Source organism: Dromaius novaehollandiae, chromosome 2 (genome assembly GCF_036370855.1).
Source record: "Dromaius novaehollandiae isolate bDroNov1 chromosome 2, bDroNov1.hap1, whole genome shotgun sequence".
NCBI lineage: Eukaryota > Metazoa > Chordata > Aves > Casuariiformes > Dromaiidae > Dromaius > Dromaius novaehollandiae.
In genome coordinates, this window is record NC_088099.1 from 102916868 (window position 1) to 102934641 (window position 17774).

General features: G+C 42.8%; 1 protein-coding gene across 8 annotated transcripts in view; it reads left to right on the forward strand.

Moving 5' to 3' along the window:
• F13A1 (coagulation factor XIII A chain) overlaps positions 1 to 17774 on the forward strand; it is a 309393-nt gene that overhangs the window by 155790 nt on the left and 135829 nt on the right. The gene's annotated exons all lie outside the window — the stretch shown is intronic.

Below are 17774 nucleotides of genomic sequence, written 5' to 3' on the forward strand. Positions count from 1 at the left end.
ACCCCTTCTGGCTGCAAAACATTGTGAGCCAAATTGGCCCATCTTAATTACACCAAGTAGTACCAATTTTTGCAAGGTGGCCAGTTTGGTTTCTATGTTCCTTTTGGCAACAAATCTCTCTGCTAGAAGAAAGGGAGGTTTGTCTGATAAAACTGACTCACCAAGCAACTAAGTCTTGAAACTTTTAGAAATGAATCCTTTCTGCTTAACTATGCTAAAAATTGCATTTCATTCATTTTATTTGACAGTTCTTAAGAACGTACTATTTAACAGTAAACTCAGGTAAACCTAGACTTCTTTTCTTTTTTCCTTCTTTTTTCCTGATTATTTAACTGCCCACCACTAGCACTGTGCATTTGGCGTTCAAGCTAGCTTTTTTTTAAAGCTATGCTGCATGCAAAAATTAGTGGATGTTGCAGATGGCAAGGAATGATCAATAAGGAAGGGAGGGAGGATTGCCTGATCTCCAGTAAACTTCTCTAATTCAGGATTTAGAATAGAATTTCAAAATGTGGTTGCCAAAAGGACTTTCCTGAGCAAAGTGACAACAGGAGAAAACTTATAAGCTGAGCTCAACCCTAAAGCAAATGTCTGCAATACTCTTCTCCAAGATGGAGACAAGGAGAAAGTTGTCTCTGTAGCGTGACAGAGTTGGATAAAACATTACTTTGGCCATCTCAATCTTTTTTGCTCTGAAGGCTACAGGTATCGCTTGTTCTGCTACTGAGTAAAGCTGAAGGAGGCAAAGCCAACGTACCTTAGCAAACAGAAAAGCATCTTACAAGATCACTAGGGAGTTATGCTAAAAACTAGAGTTGTTCCTGAGGTAAAATCCAGGCCTGAATGAAGGCAATAAAAGTAATCCCATAGATTAAGGAGAAAGCCAAAATTTCAACCACAATGTATTAAATATAAAAGCTGATTCAATGCAATCCAAGAGACCTTACTTTGAATAATGAAGTTCGAGTCCCCTTCATGTTTTTGGATGCTATCATAATGGTAAATTATATGTCCAGAGCCAGAGTGGGAAGCCAAGCAACTGTCCTTAGGCGCAGAACATATGTACTAGTCACATAAAGATATTTGGGGTTACAGATCTGTCTGCTTTGAATGGACTTTTGGTCATATTCAGCCAATAGCTGATAAAAGCAAGTGAAATTACATAGGGAATAATAAGGAGATGTAATGTCTAGGATTACTGGACTGAAATCACGTAAAGTAAAAGTTCCTTCCCACTACGGTCTACAAGGGCGGTTAAAACTGGATATAGCAATTTATTACAAAATGCAAAGCAGTGTGGATTAGCAGTGTGAGAGTATAACCACAGCATTTTTTTGGAATGACATCATCACAGTTCTTGATTTAAAATGCCAGATTAATGCTCAATAGCAATAAACAAAGCAAACCAAATGATAGGGCAAATACTTGAGAGAGAGATCCACTGGAGATCAATAAATAGACAAATCATGTTAGACCCAGGACCTCTCCTGAGATGAGAGTTTTTGGAAGCTGGGAAAGTACGCGTGAGAAGTATCAAATATGCTTGCTCTGCCCTTACTCCTCTCTGCATGTCAGCTTGTAGACACACCTTGGGACAGATTACTGGGTTAAATGGAGCCCTGGTCTGGACTGGAATGGTTTATCTGGACACTGGCTTGTTCTTTAGCTCCTCTCTCCCTTCCCCACCCAGTCTGGTGGGAATGGTGCTTCTGGTGGTCGTGGCTTTGGAAGTGCTAACTCAAGGCAATTGTTCGTTGTTGCAGAAGCAGTGCGGTAGTTGCTGTCTGAATGTCCACAAGTCTGGGCCATTCCTTAGAGAGATTTTAGTCTAAGCATAAGCAGACAATCTGGGAAAGTAGAAGGACCTGGGACTTTTGGGGTGCAGGTCTCCTCGTTTTGCTGAAGGTGGGATGGCTGGGGCAGATCTCTCAGTAGAACTCAAATGCAACTCTGTAGCTGAGCTCGGGAGCTCTATTATACATAGGCAAATGCCTGCACCATTTCTCCGTCTGGTGCAGTCTCTTGCTCTTTTGAAACAGCTACTTCATCCTCGTTTTTGGCAGTGCTCCTGACACTGACTCAAAATGACAAGTCACAAGATTTTTTGTGGGTGCGAGGTTGGAACGCATCTCACAAATAGTTCCAATAGCCAGTGTTCTGAGGGGAAACAGCCTTGATATTTAACATTTTGGAAAGCTACGCTGTCACTTCCAGTTTTCCCCACCATGTTGTTCTCAGTGGGAAGGGAATTTTACTTTGAGTGGTTTAAGTTTACAACGTGTACTCCAGACACTGCTTCGCCATTTCATTCCCTGTGTAATCCTTGTATCTCCTAGAAAGAGCTTTATTACCAACTCCATCTGTTCTGAGAACTGCTTTCCCTTCAAACAGCCGAAACCTGTGGGATGAGAAACTACATCGAAATGAAGTGGTATCAGTGCTGGCAGTGGGAATTCTGTTTTGGCAGGATGCTTGGCTGGCCAACAAGCATGTTTCTTTATCTGTCTGACTGAAGGCTTTGACCATGGAAATAAGCAGCACAAAAATGCCTATAAAGAAAGCTGTTTACTTGAAGCGAGGAAGTAGCTTCATGTATCCAGAGTACTCTTCACTTAGTTTGGATACTTCTGGAGTGTTAAAGAGTGAAAATGCCTCTTGTTACTTATCAAGAAGATTGTCATATCTGTAATATCATCAGGAAGAGTAAAAGATACAAAGATAGCAGACTAATCAGCAAATAAATCAATGTCTGTAACTTCGTAGGATTGTCAATACAAGATTGCTGATAAAATTGTATCAGAAAATCCTGTCTTACCAGTAGCCTGTATCAATAGCCTCTCTTACCAATAGCCAGTACCAGCGCCTTGAGTGAAAGTATAGCAACAAAGAGATTTTTTTTGTTACTTCTAACTTCAGGGTCCAGCTCTCAGCCTTTAGGTTTCAGGCTTGAGCCATAACTGATTTAAGAGACAATGTGTACATTTGTAGGCGTCTGCACTCCTACTATTGGAAGACCACACCCTCCTTTGCTCTTTACCTGATTTTATTCCCCATTTTTTATATTTTTGAACCCACCTTTTTGCTGCCCCTGCACCTCCCTTTCTCTGCCCAAACTTCTCCCAGATAAACAGTCCACCCCAATTAGTTTCCCCAATGGTCTCGATTCTCCTACATCTGTACCCAAATATGGTGTTTCTAAAACTGTTAATTAGGTAATTTTAGCCTTATGTGGTGTTACTGGTACGGTGGCACAGTCAAAGGCAGTCTCATAAGACTGCATCCCAAAAATCCCCTACAATTATCCAACTTATACTGGCAACTTTTTTTTTTTTTACTCCATACTCTCACTATAGGCAAATTATCTACTTTTGCCTTGATTCCTCTACCTACCTCCAATTAAACACAAGTAGTTTCTTATCTTAGGCACAGTCTACATGCCAGAGCAACAAATGAACATGTTTTTCACACTCTGTTTTGTGCTCATACTGCATCCTTGCCCTTGAATTATTTTTATCACTATCCCCATTCCTTGCAGAGGCCATAGCTAATTGTGGTGCTGGTGCTCCAGTGGGACCCCTTACTCCTATTCATGCAACTGCATCTACCCTGCATCTGCTCATCTACTTTTGCAAGAATAGTTATGGGTATGCTATTTTTTCTATGCTCCTAGCCAAATAGTTGTGCTTGCAAAACTTTTTCAAATGTAAGCTTGGATAGCCCTTCACCTGGTCTCAGCAACTGGGTTTCCCCTTAGGAGTTTCTTTTCTTTAAAGCATTTCTCCTGTATGTGCAAGTCCAGTATAAGGTGAGTGCTAACCAAAGTTTGAGTTCTTTCTTTCAAGCCAGAATCTTTCTTCTTGCCTTTGGCTTCTTCATGTACTTGTGTACCTTACAATGGAAAAACTCCATACGGAAAGCTTCATACTAAAAGCTTCACTGATTTCTCTTCCTTTTCCTTGTAATTCCCTCTGAACAAATGCTTTCTGCTTAAGATATCTCAGCGTGCATCTCCCACTAGTAAAGGACAGTGAGTGAAAATTTCCCAGCATATAGAAGGGACTTTTCAGAGGAGATACCTTCACTCTCTCTAAAAGCCAGTTTTTCCTACTGTGCTTGTACCAGAGTTTTAAATATTTTAGGTAAAAGAGACAGGGCCTAGAAACTCTATTTCTTTCATTTGTCTTCAATGAAAGCTAGTGCTCCCACAGCCCCTTTCCAGCTGTACTTGAGAAAAGGTGAATTTAGTTTTCGGAGATTTACACGGTAGTCAGGCTATTCAAACTGCCATGCTGCCAGCAATGTTTCTGACTGGGCTCATGCCAAGTGGAAAGCCCTGTGGGAACAGAGACTAGCGGGGCCTTAGAGCCCGCAAGGCTTTTCAGTTTCACAGGGTGGGAAGGCCTCGGGGATCCCGCAGCTCTGTCAGCTGCCAGCATGGCTCCTGCTTTGTCCACTGTCCGTGGAAATCCTCCAGGAGCAAACCAAGAGCCAGGGGTCGAGGCAGTTGCAGAGCTATGAAATTAGACGCAAGCAGGACTTGCAGATGGGGCTGCTGTTTAGTGCATTATCTGAGCACCATAAAGCGGAGCTTTAACCAGCTCTGATGTGCTCTTGGCACAAACTCTCTGTGGCTATTGGGAGGCTGCACTGCTCCTCAAGAGCATCTGCTATTTGTGAAACATTGGTGCTATTTATATATAGCATGAGCCTACGTGCTTCTATACAGGCCAGGTTTTAACTGCTTTGACACCTCAACTAGTAGTGGACTTCTGTGCTAGAGACCTTGCTAGTTTTAATTGTTCCTTTTAAAATTGAAGTTTTCAAGAAAAGGGAATATTCAGTGGTATGGAGAAAAGAAAATAACATTCTCCTTTTTTATCATTTAAATTAAATATTCAGAAATCCATTTAAGGTTGTCTGTAGTCATAACATTATTTAAAACAGTAGTATCTTTTTTTTTTTTTTTTTTTTTTTGGTTAAAAAAAGCAAATGGGGATGGAGGGAAATACTAATTCCAAACCTAGAATTCTGATAATGTTGATATTATCTGGAGCTTGTGTATCTCATAACTTGCATACTACTGCCTTTCAGATCTGTACCTGGAGTCCACGATCTGTGAGAAAGACTGGAGGTTCCTGGTTTCTCTGCTGCCAAGCAGGAGGGTGTGCACTCTCATCAGCCTACCGTAATGGCCATGCAGGTCTAACAGTTGTGTGCAAAAGGGAAGCCTTGCACTGTTTCCTTGTGGTTGCAAACAACACTTTTCAAGGAGGAATTTGATAGTCAGTGAGGGATCAAAACTAAGCTGCTGTTGTGAAATGAGCATGCTGACTACTTCTGGATTTTAACATGTGAACCCTTATGTTTATAATGTTCAATACTTCAAATACTTTTATGCAGTTCCTGCATTGTGATTGTATAGTGTTTTCATATAAAAACATGGACTATTTGTTAAAGCTCCATTTAACTCATTTGTAAAATGCTGGAAGATAGACTGAAAAGATTCTGACTTACAGGCTTGTGAGCTTCTGCTGATAATAAAGGAAGCACTTGAAACATACTTATGAAGGCACAATGGTACCTAAGCAAGAGAGTTGTCTGGTTTCCAGCTTTCATTTATCATTATGTTCTTGTATTGCCTTCATTTGTACTGCTGTGCCAGGTAGCCTTCTGTGGCAGTACGAACTCTGTGCTTAGCCCCACGGAGCTGAGGTTGAGAAAACTAGGTTGTCTCCTGCATGACCTCTTTGATTTTTCATATTTTCTCAGAGGAAAAAGCATGAGAGCATCAGAAAACGTTTAGTTACGGCAGGATTGGGACAGGAGGATGTTACTTATATTGTACACCTTTGCCCTGTGTTTGCATGCAGGAAGGAAATGTAGAAGTTTGTTCTGGTGCTCTTTGAAGAGGATAGCCATATTTGTGATGTGGCTAAGATGAGATAGGTCCACATGTGCAGTGAGTGCCTGAGAGTCTGGGATGTTATTTTTGGATGAGTGCTGCCAGGCGTGCCCACTCCTACAGTGTGCACTTTCGAATAAAGAAATGAGAAGGAGGGAAGCACACTTAGTACTGCTCAGAGCAGAGGCTGTGATGGATGCATGCATTTAATTGTGGTCTGCACTGCCTGTTCATGATGCAAAGGTACACGAGCCTAAGGCTAGAAGGAAATTTAAGCATGTGGTCTCTCTAACCCTAACACAGGTGGAAGCAACAACGATAGCTGTTGGTGCAAAGAGAAAAACATTCATCTGCCTCTCTTCTTCATCTCCCCTTCTTGGTTCCACCAGCTCATCTCCATAGCTGTACAGAGTTACTGCTATGCCAAATAAGGTTATGAGGTGGGTGGGAATTTTCTAGTGAATACTTTTCTTCTCAGAGAAAAGGACGTTACTGAGTCCAAAACTTCTTATGGAAACACTCATACAATTTTTTGGGAATGTGCATACCAACAGGAGAGTTTTCTCAGCAACAAGAGTAAATACTGTGTTTAGCAGGAAACTCCTATTCCAGAATAGCCAGTATATGTTAATGAACTTTTTGCTTTTTGTGGGGCTGAAGTTCAAAGCAAGGACTTGTATGTGGATTTCTCCTGGGCTAACAGACTCCCAGCTGCCATGAGATGGCCTCTTTCTTTTCAGATGCAGTTCAGAATGGGAGAAGCTTTGAAAGTTCAAACTTCAGAGGGATGAGAGAGGATATTTCATGCTGCTGTGCTGTCCCTTCTGTGGACTGACTCTCTGTGCATGGCAGTGGCAGCAATATGCTGAAGAATTGCTTTGGTGAGCAAACTTTAATTAGCTGAGAGAACAGCCTCTAGATTAGCATGAACTTTGCAGGTCTCGTTATGCCAGGAGCGAGTCTCTCCTGTGCTGCTTCATGGCTGTGCTCGTGAGCAGCTGCTCGGCCAGGCAATATGTTTAAATTGGAGTTGGGATCAGAATCACAGTGGATCAATGGCCTGTATTAAAACCCTGTGGCCCTGCTGGATGGACTGAATTTATTTGCCAACATTGCTGTGATGATGTGCGACTTTGGATCAATGCAAATTGGCACTGGTTAGGCACTAAGGAGCAGCAGCTACCCACATCTGTGACATACACACACATGTGTGGTGTTGGCTGTTATAGCCTGTGGCTTCTCCTGTTGGAGTCAATGGAAATGAATATTTCTCTGTCCTGGCTAATGGAATTTCTTGTGTGTTTGTGGGGAAGTGACTGTCTCCATAGAACAGGCTCAGCACAATCCACTGTTGGGGAAATGCTCAACTACATCTAAGCAGTCCTTTCATAATACTGCCTGAGACCACCTGATGATTCAGCAAAGATCTAATTAATGATGATGCAAAGAAGAGAATTTCTGGCTTTACAAATTCTGTTTATAGGTGACTGAAATGAAGGGGCAGAAAGTGGTGGTGAACGGTGTGAAATTTCTTAGTCACACAAGTAAGATGTTGGGGAACTTGGCAGCTCAGTGTGTGTTTGCCTTGAATAATCATCCATAAGCAGGGATGAATGTCCAAAATCACTGTGCTTGTGCTTCTGGATCACTTATCCCTGATGGTTTCTCTCACCCTTAAACAGCTAAGATGCTCTAACTGACTTCTAGCCAGGCCTGACATGAAATCTTTAAAAATGTTTTTCTTATCAAATGCTGGCAGGTATGAAAACAAGTGTTTGTTCACTGAGAGCACTGTAAAAGGGAGCAATTGAAAGATAGATATTTCTTGCCAGCGACAGACATTCTGAACAGTACACTTCGCCCTTCCAGACAAAAAATAGGGCTTAGATTAGACAAGGATCCTGAATTTCATCAATCTACTTTGCCTCTTGCACAGGCTCCCTTTTGGTACCCAGGCGTTCCCTAGGCTCCTAGTCTCTTGTCCTTTCTGATTGATAGATGGTGAGGTTGGATTTGTTAGGATGCATGGAAAAATGGGTGAAAGAGCTAGAGCTGAAGGAGGACTAAGTTTAAACTGCACTGTAATGGGCTTAGGGAGTGAATTTCGGATTGATTAGCCTATTGCCCAAGGGTGGTGTTTCTGATGCAGATTAATTTTGTAGCTGGTGCTGATGTTCTTCCAGTTACTTTCTTCCAGTGGAAGTGTGTCTGGTAAGGGAGTTCACAGTTGCTCTTAGTGAAACCATCCCTGAATTAATCCAGCCGTTCCCAGATTGTAGAAGCAAGGGGTTTTTAAACGTCACTTTGTCTTCAGCACGATGCCATGATGAGAATGCTGGGAGGTCATTTTCTCAGTGGTTTATGCTGTCTTTGCAAATACTGCTTTAAGGGAAGGTACAGCCCTCTCCATATCAAGAATTGCAGTAATTATGCTTGGAGAGCTCAAGTGAATCTCAGTCTGACAGGAGGGAGAAGAGTCTTCTCACTGCTAGGTGGGGAGAAGGATGTGCTACATCCCTTCCTCAGGCAGGCACAGCAGACAGAGTTGGTGTAGGGACAGCCTCAGAGGAGAGGCATGTTTCAGACTTGGTGAAATCTGAGTTCTTTCCTCTCCTCAGTCTTCCGGGCATGCAAACGGAGTGAGCTGTTCTCCACCCGTTACCTCAGCCAGGCACTCAAATAGTCACCGGTTGGTGTGGATTGCGTCTGATGTGAGGGTGGGATAGAGCTGAGTGCAATCTGTGAGTGGAATTTGCCAACAAGGCAGCAATTATAGATATGGGATTATACATGTAAAGGGCCATTTCCACTTCTTAAATGTTTCCAGAAAGAATGGCAGGAGCCATTTTAGGATGAGACTGCTCTGTATCAGGGGTTGGACAACAGTGATCCCCTTCTTTGTGGTATGAGAAGATTTAAAAAGTCCAGAAACAGACAGCTATAATCTGTGCATTACCCTTGTTTGCTGCTGAGATAAAACAGTAAGAAAAGTGCTGTCTTTGATCCAGGTCCTGGCTTGAGATCTCATTATAATGCTCAGAGGATCTTTTTGCCTGGTCAGGAAGCTGAAACCTGCTTTGTTTAATAATTTTCTTTGGGATAGGGCAAGTAGTGTATTAGGGCAGGCTGAGAGAACATCATCTGGGAGAGGTTCCAGTTAATTCTAGTTTCTCTTTCCTTAATAGAAGTCAGTATGGATCAGAGCCACAAGTTATTTCCAGTATCTGGATTGCCAGAGATCTAAAATTAATGTATGGATGTTCTTGTCCTGAGAGTCCAGTGTGGTTAAGGATGGCTTGCTTTAGAAAAGCCTATCTATCTTTGCTTGATAGCTTCCCTTCCCAGGGAAGGAGACAAATACAGACTTTCAGATTTATCAAGGACATGACAGTTTGGACTAGTTGAATATGATTTGGAAGTTGCTGTGAGATGAAGAAGTGGGATTTCTTTAGAGCTTCCTCTAGCAGAGGAAAGTTTCACTAGCAGTCTTGGTTGAAGCCTGTCTAAGTCTGTTTCCTAGAAGAAACAAGCTTGTCTTTCCTCCCACTTCTGTGACAAGCTCTTCCAGAGAATAGGTGGTGGTGAGAAGGAGCAATTACCTTGGTTTCGAGGACTCAAGTTTGCTGTGAGCACCCCAGCCTTAGCTCCGTGCTGGCTGCAAAGAAGACATGAGGAAATAGGATCGTAGAGCCTGGGGAGAAGCTTTGCAGATCACTCGGCCTTGAAATTACTCATGCTTCTTAAACTTCCCTCTGTAGGACACCCATGTTCCAAGCCAAGTTTAGGTCACATGAAAAAATGAATTTAGCATGAATATTATGAGTCCTGATTCATCCGCCAACAAATCCACCCCAAGCATCCTGCTCCATGGCTCTATACTTAGAATAGAGCAGCACAAGTGACAGCCCAGCATAGAAATGTACAGATGTACTTGCAGAACTGCCTGGATGTGGCTTCTGCAGGATTTCCCATGAACCAACCCTGCTGTAAGCTGACTTGCCTTAGCACCACGTTCTCTTTTTACAGTTAAATAAAAGGCAACGGCTACAGAAGGACTTCAAAACAAAGAGAATTAAGGTAGCAGGAAAAAAGACATAACTTCTTGGCTCTCTGTGTTCCTCCTGTCCCAGGAAGATTTCAGTTATCCTGGGTATTGTTTACTAACTCAAAAATGTACAAGTGTAGGGATATTTCATTTCATGTCCACCTGACCTCTGCTGACGTCATTAGCACCAACTGGTGAGGAGCTGCCTTGTGCATCTAAGTGCTGTTTTGTGCTTTGCTTTTTTCCCCAGATATCTCAGCTTCAGAGCAAGATGCATAAAGCAAAGGAAATTTAAAATTACTGTAGCACAATTATGGTAGAAATAAGCAGCTATCTAGCTTAATGCAGATGCCATTGTGGGAAATATAATTTCATCTCCTCTTCTTTTTTTCTTCTTTTGTGTTAGGTGGTCTGTTATCATCTTTATGTGGGATGTTCTGAAATTTTATTGCATGGAGCATATCTGGGAATTGGGAAGTCTCTCTATTACAGAAGACAGAGATTTTGAGATGGACTGTCAACAACTTTCAATGCTTTAATCTCCCTTCAAGGTGACTGGATGATGCACTTCATACGGAAATGTCCCTTGGGGTACTATAACTAGAAACATAGGACTTCCTGTTCAGCCCACAAATTTTTGAAAATTAGAGGCCTGAAATTTGATATGTAAATCAAACTTTCTATATACATATACATGTACATATACATATACATATACATAAACACAAACATAACTATGGAAGGTCCTAATTTTCAGGGTGGCTGCTATAAGATCTAACTGGGCACTGAAGGTTGAAACTTTGAACTGTGGTGTTCACTAAAGTATTTGAGTAACCATATGTTTGAGTAGTTTTCCTTTAGATTTATGAACATGACTATGTGTGTGTTTATATATATATATTTCTAATTAGATTATCTAAGTTCTGCTACGAGACAATAAAAAATATCTCATTATACTCTAAAGTGGAAAATACTCCGAAAAAGGATCTTGTAATATTCAGGTATGAGGAAAGCAACTGAGACTGACTGGGTAGGTTGCTCCCTTGGTAGCAATGCAAATAGTGTGGATATGGTTGTAGTCACTGCAGGACTGTAGGCAAAACAGTATTTTACTTTTCTTCAGATTATTTCATCCAGAGGTTTCCTATCTTTAGAAAGATAGGTAAGGACTATATGTGTGAGACTAAGTGCAAAGGTGACATGCCCAAGGTTGGAAGTTTAGGACTTGAATTCCTGTCGTCATTATGCTCGTCCAGTTACCGAACACTAAGTATTTTGGGACTGTATTTGCTCCATGATTCACATAAGATGGATGGGGCTCTGGCTTATTAGTGGATAATGGTTCCACTCCCAGGCTGCACTAACCAAATGTGTGGAAAGGAAGAGAAGGTAGCAAGGATGCTACAAGGAGCCAAGTTATTTCAAAGGCAGTCTTTGGTGCAAGAGCACCTGCTTAAGGCAGAATGGGATATCCTTTTTCTTCCCTGTAGAAACAGGGAGAGTTGGATCCCAGCAATGGCTCCAGGATGTTTGCACAGTGGGGATAGTTTTCTGAAAACATTAATTTGCCGGTACCCCAAATGTCTGAAGGGTTGAGACAGATCAAGACTTGAACTCTGATCAGACCAGTGTTCTGACTGCCAGTGCAGGTCATTTAATTGAACTATTTAGTTAAAGCTGAGATACATATAATCATCAGCAATAAGTAGGACAAGCTGTAAAAGATGTACATAACAGTATGAAAAAAGGGTTTTGGATGTTTTCCCTGATGTCTTGCCTGGATATATCTTGCTGCCATCAAAACCTTTTCTTACAATTTTGGATGTGGACAGTGTTTCCCAGGAGGGTCTGTGGGCTCTCCCTCCTTGGAGCTTTCTAAGAGCAGAGTGGCTGGATGTCTTTAAGGAATGACACAAGTATGGCTGATCTCGTCTGAGATAAGCCAGTGACTTGCAAGGCCTGGGATGTGGTGGCTCTGGGTGTCTATTTCTACGTCAACCACCTGATGGTGCTGTTTGTTTAAGTTCTCAGCTGCGGTGTATGCTACTCTCCTGCAGAGCTATGGACTTGAATGCAAATCTTCCTTACCACAGTACATTTAATTAATAAATAAATAATAAAAAAAGTCCACATCCCAACCTGGCTCTGGATGTAGGCTCTCACCTTTCTGCAAGGCCCCGGGGCAATAATCAATGTTTTTTTTAAGTCTGATTTCAAGAAAGTACCTTGGATAAGGTCTGGGAGAGGCCAAGCCTGTCTGCCGCTGCATTTTGTGGAGGCTTACAATCACTTGCTAGGTTTGCCTAATTTATTTTGCATTCTCCTCACAATTTCCATTGTGGAGCTTTCCCGTACGAGGATTAACCGTCACAAGCGGTGCAGTGCAGCACTGGCAACCTCCCTGGAAATCATGCATCCTGAATAATGATGAGAACTGAAAGCAGAACAGAGAATCCACCCTTCTGCTCCCTAAATCATCGCTTTGTAATAATGCAGCCAACAAAGCGGTGCTTGGACACATCCCCTCTTCTCACAGCCTGCACCCTGAACAGTCCCAGATCTACCTAGAAAGGGATTCTCATCAAAATGCACAGTGAAGGCAAGAAAGGCAAAGTGTGGGGCTGCCTCTGCCCAGGTCTGGGCACCTACTGCAAGAGACCAGGCTCCCCTTTGGCTCTGGAGGCACAGGCTTGCATTTGCCATCTTAGGGAGCTGGCCCCTTGGTTAAGGAATAGTTGTGCTTTGCAGTGTAGGTGCAGGAGGAGGGGAGGGGACTGGTGTTAACAACTGCAGCCAACGTGCGCGGAGTGGGGGGGGGGGGGGACAGAACAGCTCATGCTCCTGCCTTGCTGAGTTAATTTTCCAATGACGAGAGAGGGTGGAGAGTAAAATTTAGCCCAGATTACCCTACTTGTTCCTGCCTCAGGCTGCCCTACTAGTGGGTCTCTCTGAAGTAAACAGGCTGGCTCCTCATTTGTTTCTCACTGTCAGGTTGATGATTCCAACTAGATTTCTTTCTGTTTGTGTTTGCTGCTTGTCTGTGCTGACAAAACATGCATAGTTTGTAGCTCCCTTGCTTCAGCTGGCTGCTGTTCCATTTTAATGTGAGGCGCTTCATTGGAGGTCATTTACTCAGTATGTTGCTGGGCCATTTACAAATATGAGCTGATGAATATTTCATAGTCGTTCACCAGGAATTCTGTTGAAGTGTAGAGCTTCATGGCAGTGAGTCAGTACGTGATGCACTCAACCTGAAATTGTTTCCTTGCTGCATCTCTCGTCAGACATGCTAATTGCTGATGTCAAGGGGGGAAGTTGGTGGGAGGGGAAGGAATATATATATATGTATTAATGTAATAATACTCTTTATCTCACTTTGATTCTATTAAATATCCCTGGGCTCAGCACTGCTTGGGGAAGAGACTCTTTTAATGAAATGGTGAGAGCAGACATCGCTTCCCATTCGCTCTAAGAGCAATACCCAGGCTGGCTTTCATTCCCACAGTGCCACACCTCTGGGAAGGAGGGTATCCTGGACTTAGAGACTCCTTCTTAAGTGCCAGGAAGAGTGAGTGCTTGCAGCAGAGTAGGTGGTGAGACCAATTCGTCTTGCTGAAAAACATCCTAGTGGAAACAGGGCACAATGTGTAGGGGGGACATATTGGTGTTAATGCCTGCTTGAGACTGCAGAAGCCTGGAGCGATAGTTCTGCAGAGAGAAAAACCCAAGCCAGATATCTCAAAGAGTCCAGTGATGATTTGGACATCAGCCTCATCAGTTAGGTGTTTTATTGCTGAGACAACTGAAGAACACAGAACGTGGGATAGAGTACCAAGGCTGAGAGCAGGGGTCCATCAATGTACCTTACTCAGCAGGCATTAGCTGAGAGGGAGTATATTGCTGTATCACAGCAGTGGGAGTGGCAGCAGAAAGTCCCAGTTGTACACTGGGTTGTGTAGATGTGCTTGTGGAAGTGTGCCCCTAGCCTTACCAGCTGACTTGGGAAAAGCTGGTGGGAAGGTGTTTTCATGTTATGGTTTTGCACCGCACTGTAAAATAATTTGTGTAATACAATTCTGGATTTTTCTGAACAAGGTTTTGTGGTGAAAGATGCCTCACTATGGTAGCTAGTGCTGTGGTGAGCATTAGGACACACTTTGGTTCACTAGTCAATAGTCACATATAGTCAAAATAGTCATGATAGTCATAATAGTCAAAATAGTCAGACCAAAGAGATCCTGTAGATATCCCAGCTTCTCCAGCCTCCTCCCTGGTTGGTGTTGTAGTCAAGCTATGGGGGGGGGGGGGGGGGGGGGGGTGTCTGTCAGTAAGAAAGGTGGTTGTAAATGTGAATGCAGTGTCAAACATGGGAGAGTGAAAGGAGGCCATGTGTAATTGGAGCTCACTAGCTTCCCCGGATGCTTGGAAGCCTCCCTCTCCTGCCCAAACTACAGGGATGGGCTGGAAAATGTGCCTGCTTATCATTTGCTGCCAGCTGGTCATCTGGTGCTTCAGATGTAGGCTAAAGGAGAGAAGCTGTGAATATATCAAATTTTGTAGTGATAGGGGAATAGGGTGTTGTCTTATTAGATGGAGAGGAGAAAGGGTGATAGTCTGGAAGATAGAAGAGCTGTGGAGCTTGATAGCTAAGGATGGAAAGTGAGATAGGCTCCTCTTCTTTTGATTTTTTTATCTGTTTACTCTATGCTGCACATTTCATACAGCTCTCAGTATTGCAGCTTCTGGAAGCACCCCCCAAGAGTATCTGGTTATCCTTAGCACAATGCCACAGCAGTCCTTCGGTTCCTGGGCTGGCTCCCCCCACAGAAGGCCCAAACTCGGTGGGGACAGTGGGAATGTTTGCTGTAGACATAGGGCTAGGCCAGGGTGGACCTGGTGACTTGAAACTCTAATCTCCATTCTGCCATGGCTTTGTGGATATCTCTGGGGAAGTCAGCCTTTTTGACTCTGTGCTTTAATCTCTCTGTGCTTCCTCTCTACTTTTGTGAGTAGGTTTTGGAGGGTTTTGTTTGTTTGTTTGCTTTTTAAGCTTGACTAATGTTTTCAGGATTTTACTGGCTTCTACCCTATGATGCAAAGTCTTCATTGGAAAACCTTAGGGGACAGACCAGCTGGTTGGAGGAGGATATCAACAGCCTGAAAGTTAGGTGCCTGGGAACTTTATGCCAATGTTTATGAAATGCAATAAAAGCAGGCAATGTGGAAAAAAATGTAAGGCTCCTTTGGCTCCATGTAGTCTTTATTGGGCTTCTTAGTAGATTTTTTTTTTAAATTGGATTTTTTATTTGACCAGTTATAATGATAGAATCAAACTGATTTTGTAGCTGACTCTTCCAAAACAGCTCGATAAACCAGTAGAGCTTTAAAATATAATTAATAACTTCTGGTAGAGTGAGACTTCTTTTCTGTGGGGGTGCAGGCATATGTGGGTGGTTACTGGGAATATGTGGTACTCTAATCCCTTCTCTGTCTCTCTTCCACTCTCACTTTCTGATACACACAGATATGATAGGCCAAAATTTGCCACTTCCGTCATCCCAGAAATAAGCAGGGCTAGTCACAGAGCAAAACATGACTTACTACAAATACAAGTGACAGAATTGTACCTGAAGAGGGAAAAAAATGGTCATTTTTAGTAACACTTGGTTAGCTTCCTAAGTGGAGAACAAGTGAACAAGCTTATATTATGCTCTATCAGAAGCAAAATAACATTCTAGAGAAGCTTTTTAAGGGAGGGCAATTACAGTGGAAACTGCAGAGGGAGCTGTGTTAGCAGGAGCTTAGCCATCAGGTCAAGTGATGTACTTATGCTCTCTATGCAGCCCTTGTAAGGCCATATCTGGTGTATTGTGTCCAGTTTTGACTCCTCCCTAGTATGAGAGGAATATTGACAATTTGGAGTGAGTCCGAGAGAAGGCCACTAAGATGCTTTGGGACTGAAGCATGACATACGAGAAGAAGCTGAGGGAGCTGAGGGAGGTTTTCATTGTGGAGAAGAGAAGGCTAAGGGGTGGGGAGAGGGTCTAATTGCTGTCTGCAGCTACCTAATGGGAAGTTATAGATGCATCCAGAAAGGATGAGAGGCAGCAGACACAAGTTACAGCAAGAGAAAGTCCAGCTAGACATAAGGAAGACAATTTTCACAGGAAGGGTGGTCAAACCCTAGAAGAGGTTGCCCAGAAAAGTTGTGGGATCTTCATCTTTGGAGGTATTCAGAACTCATCTGGACAGGGCCCTGAGCAACTTGACCTAACTTTGAAGTCAGCTTTGCTTTGAGCAGGAAGTTGGACTAGATGACCTCCAGAGGTGCCTTCCTACTTAAATTATTCTGTGGTTCCATGATTTCATGCAAAAATTGAAGCAGTGCCTTAGACAATCTGTACTGCCTCCATAATGACTTCCAAACAAGGGTCTTCACCCTCCCTTTCAGAAACAGAACTCCATCAGGACTGTCCATGCCACAAGCAGCTTTGCCACATCTTTGCAGGCTGCCACCCCTCATTCAATGCATGCTGGGGTTTGCTTTTGGCTGCCTGTATTTTCTCGAACGTGAAGATGGCTATTAGGTCCACCTTTAGCTCAAAAATCTGTACCAGCCCCAGCCGGTACAAAACACACACGAAAATTAGGCCTGCTTTTACCCAGTGCTTTCCAGCTATCTCCCTGTGTTCCTCAACAGATCCTCCTGTAAAGCTCCTTCCTCTGGTAAGTCTTACTGAGGGTCTTGTGAAAGGAGAGTTCTTCTCTCCAGCAGATCTCATCGGTGAAATGACAATGAGATGTCAATATTTTTCCTAAGGTTTCAGGCTACCAGGCTTAAAAAGACTGCAGATGACCACTGTGTCAACATTTAAAATGAGACAAAGAACTTGGTTTCGGTCACAAGACGTTGAAATGAGGACCCATGCTTTGGGATAGGCCAAATAACATTTAGTCACTACCAGCATATCTGAATAGGATACAGGACAAATAGGATTTTTTCTGGAGTTTAATATTTGAAAATGCCTTATCTTGTATTCCATGGGGGAAGATATTACAGAAGACTGTTTGCAAGTCTTCCAAATTTCCATAGGATCATAGGATAACTGGAAAGGCTGGAAGAGACCTTACCTCCTGCTCAAAGCAGAGTAAGCTATGAGGTCAGCTATGAGATTACTCAGGGCTTTATCCAGTTAGGTCTTTAAAACCTCCAAGTACAAAGACTTCACAGTCTTTTTGGGCTGTTACTCTCCCACGGAGGTCAGCTACTCCAAGTTTTCTGGAAAAATGTCAGTAAGTTGAAGCCCTGGTTCAAGGGTATGTGTCACATAGTCAGCACAGAACTGTGAACAACCTGACCATGGCTTGAAAAAATCATTAAAATGTCCTCCGGTTTTCCCTTTGCAAAATGGATACAGTAGCACTGAAGGTACCAGAAAGACTGTATCCCAGTTCAAGTTGCAGCTGGGCTGCAGTGCAATCAGAAGTGCTGGCTCTCTCTTTTCCCTCAACCCTGAAACTTACCCAGTTCTGGACAAAGGCAAGCTGGCCTTATAATCTAGAGCTGAGCTCTGGAGGCCACATATATTTTTTTGTTCATTTAGAGTGAATGTGATAATCACTGAATGGCACTCTGCTATTAGCAGTCAGTAAAGTAAGAAAGTTCAGTATTTTTTTGAGTTCTAGTGCGAAGATATGTTAATTGTGAAATTTCTTTGCAGAAGCTACTGTGAGCTAGGAACACTGTATCATAAACCAGCTTAACAGCAAGATGCTACAAGTTACTGAGTTTGGCCCAGGAATTCCTGGTTGAAAGTTTATGGCCTG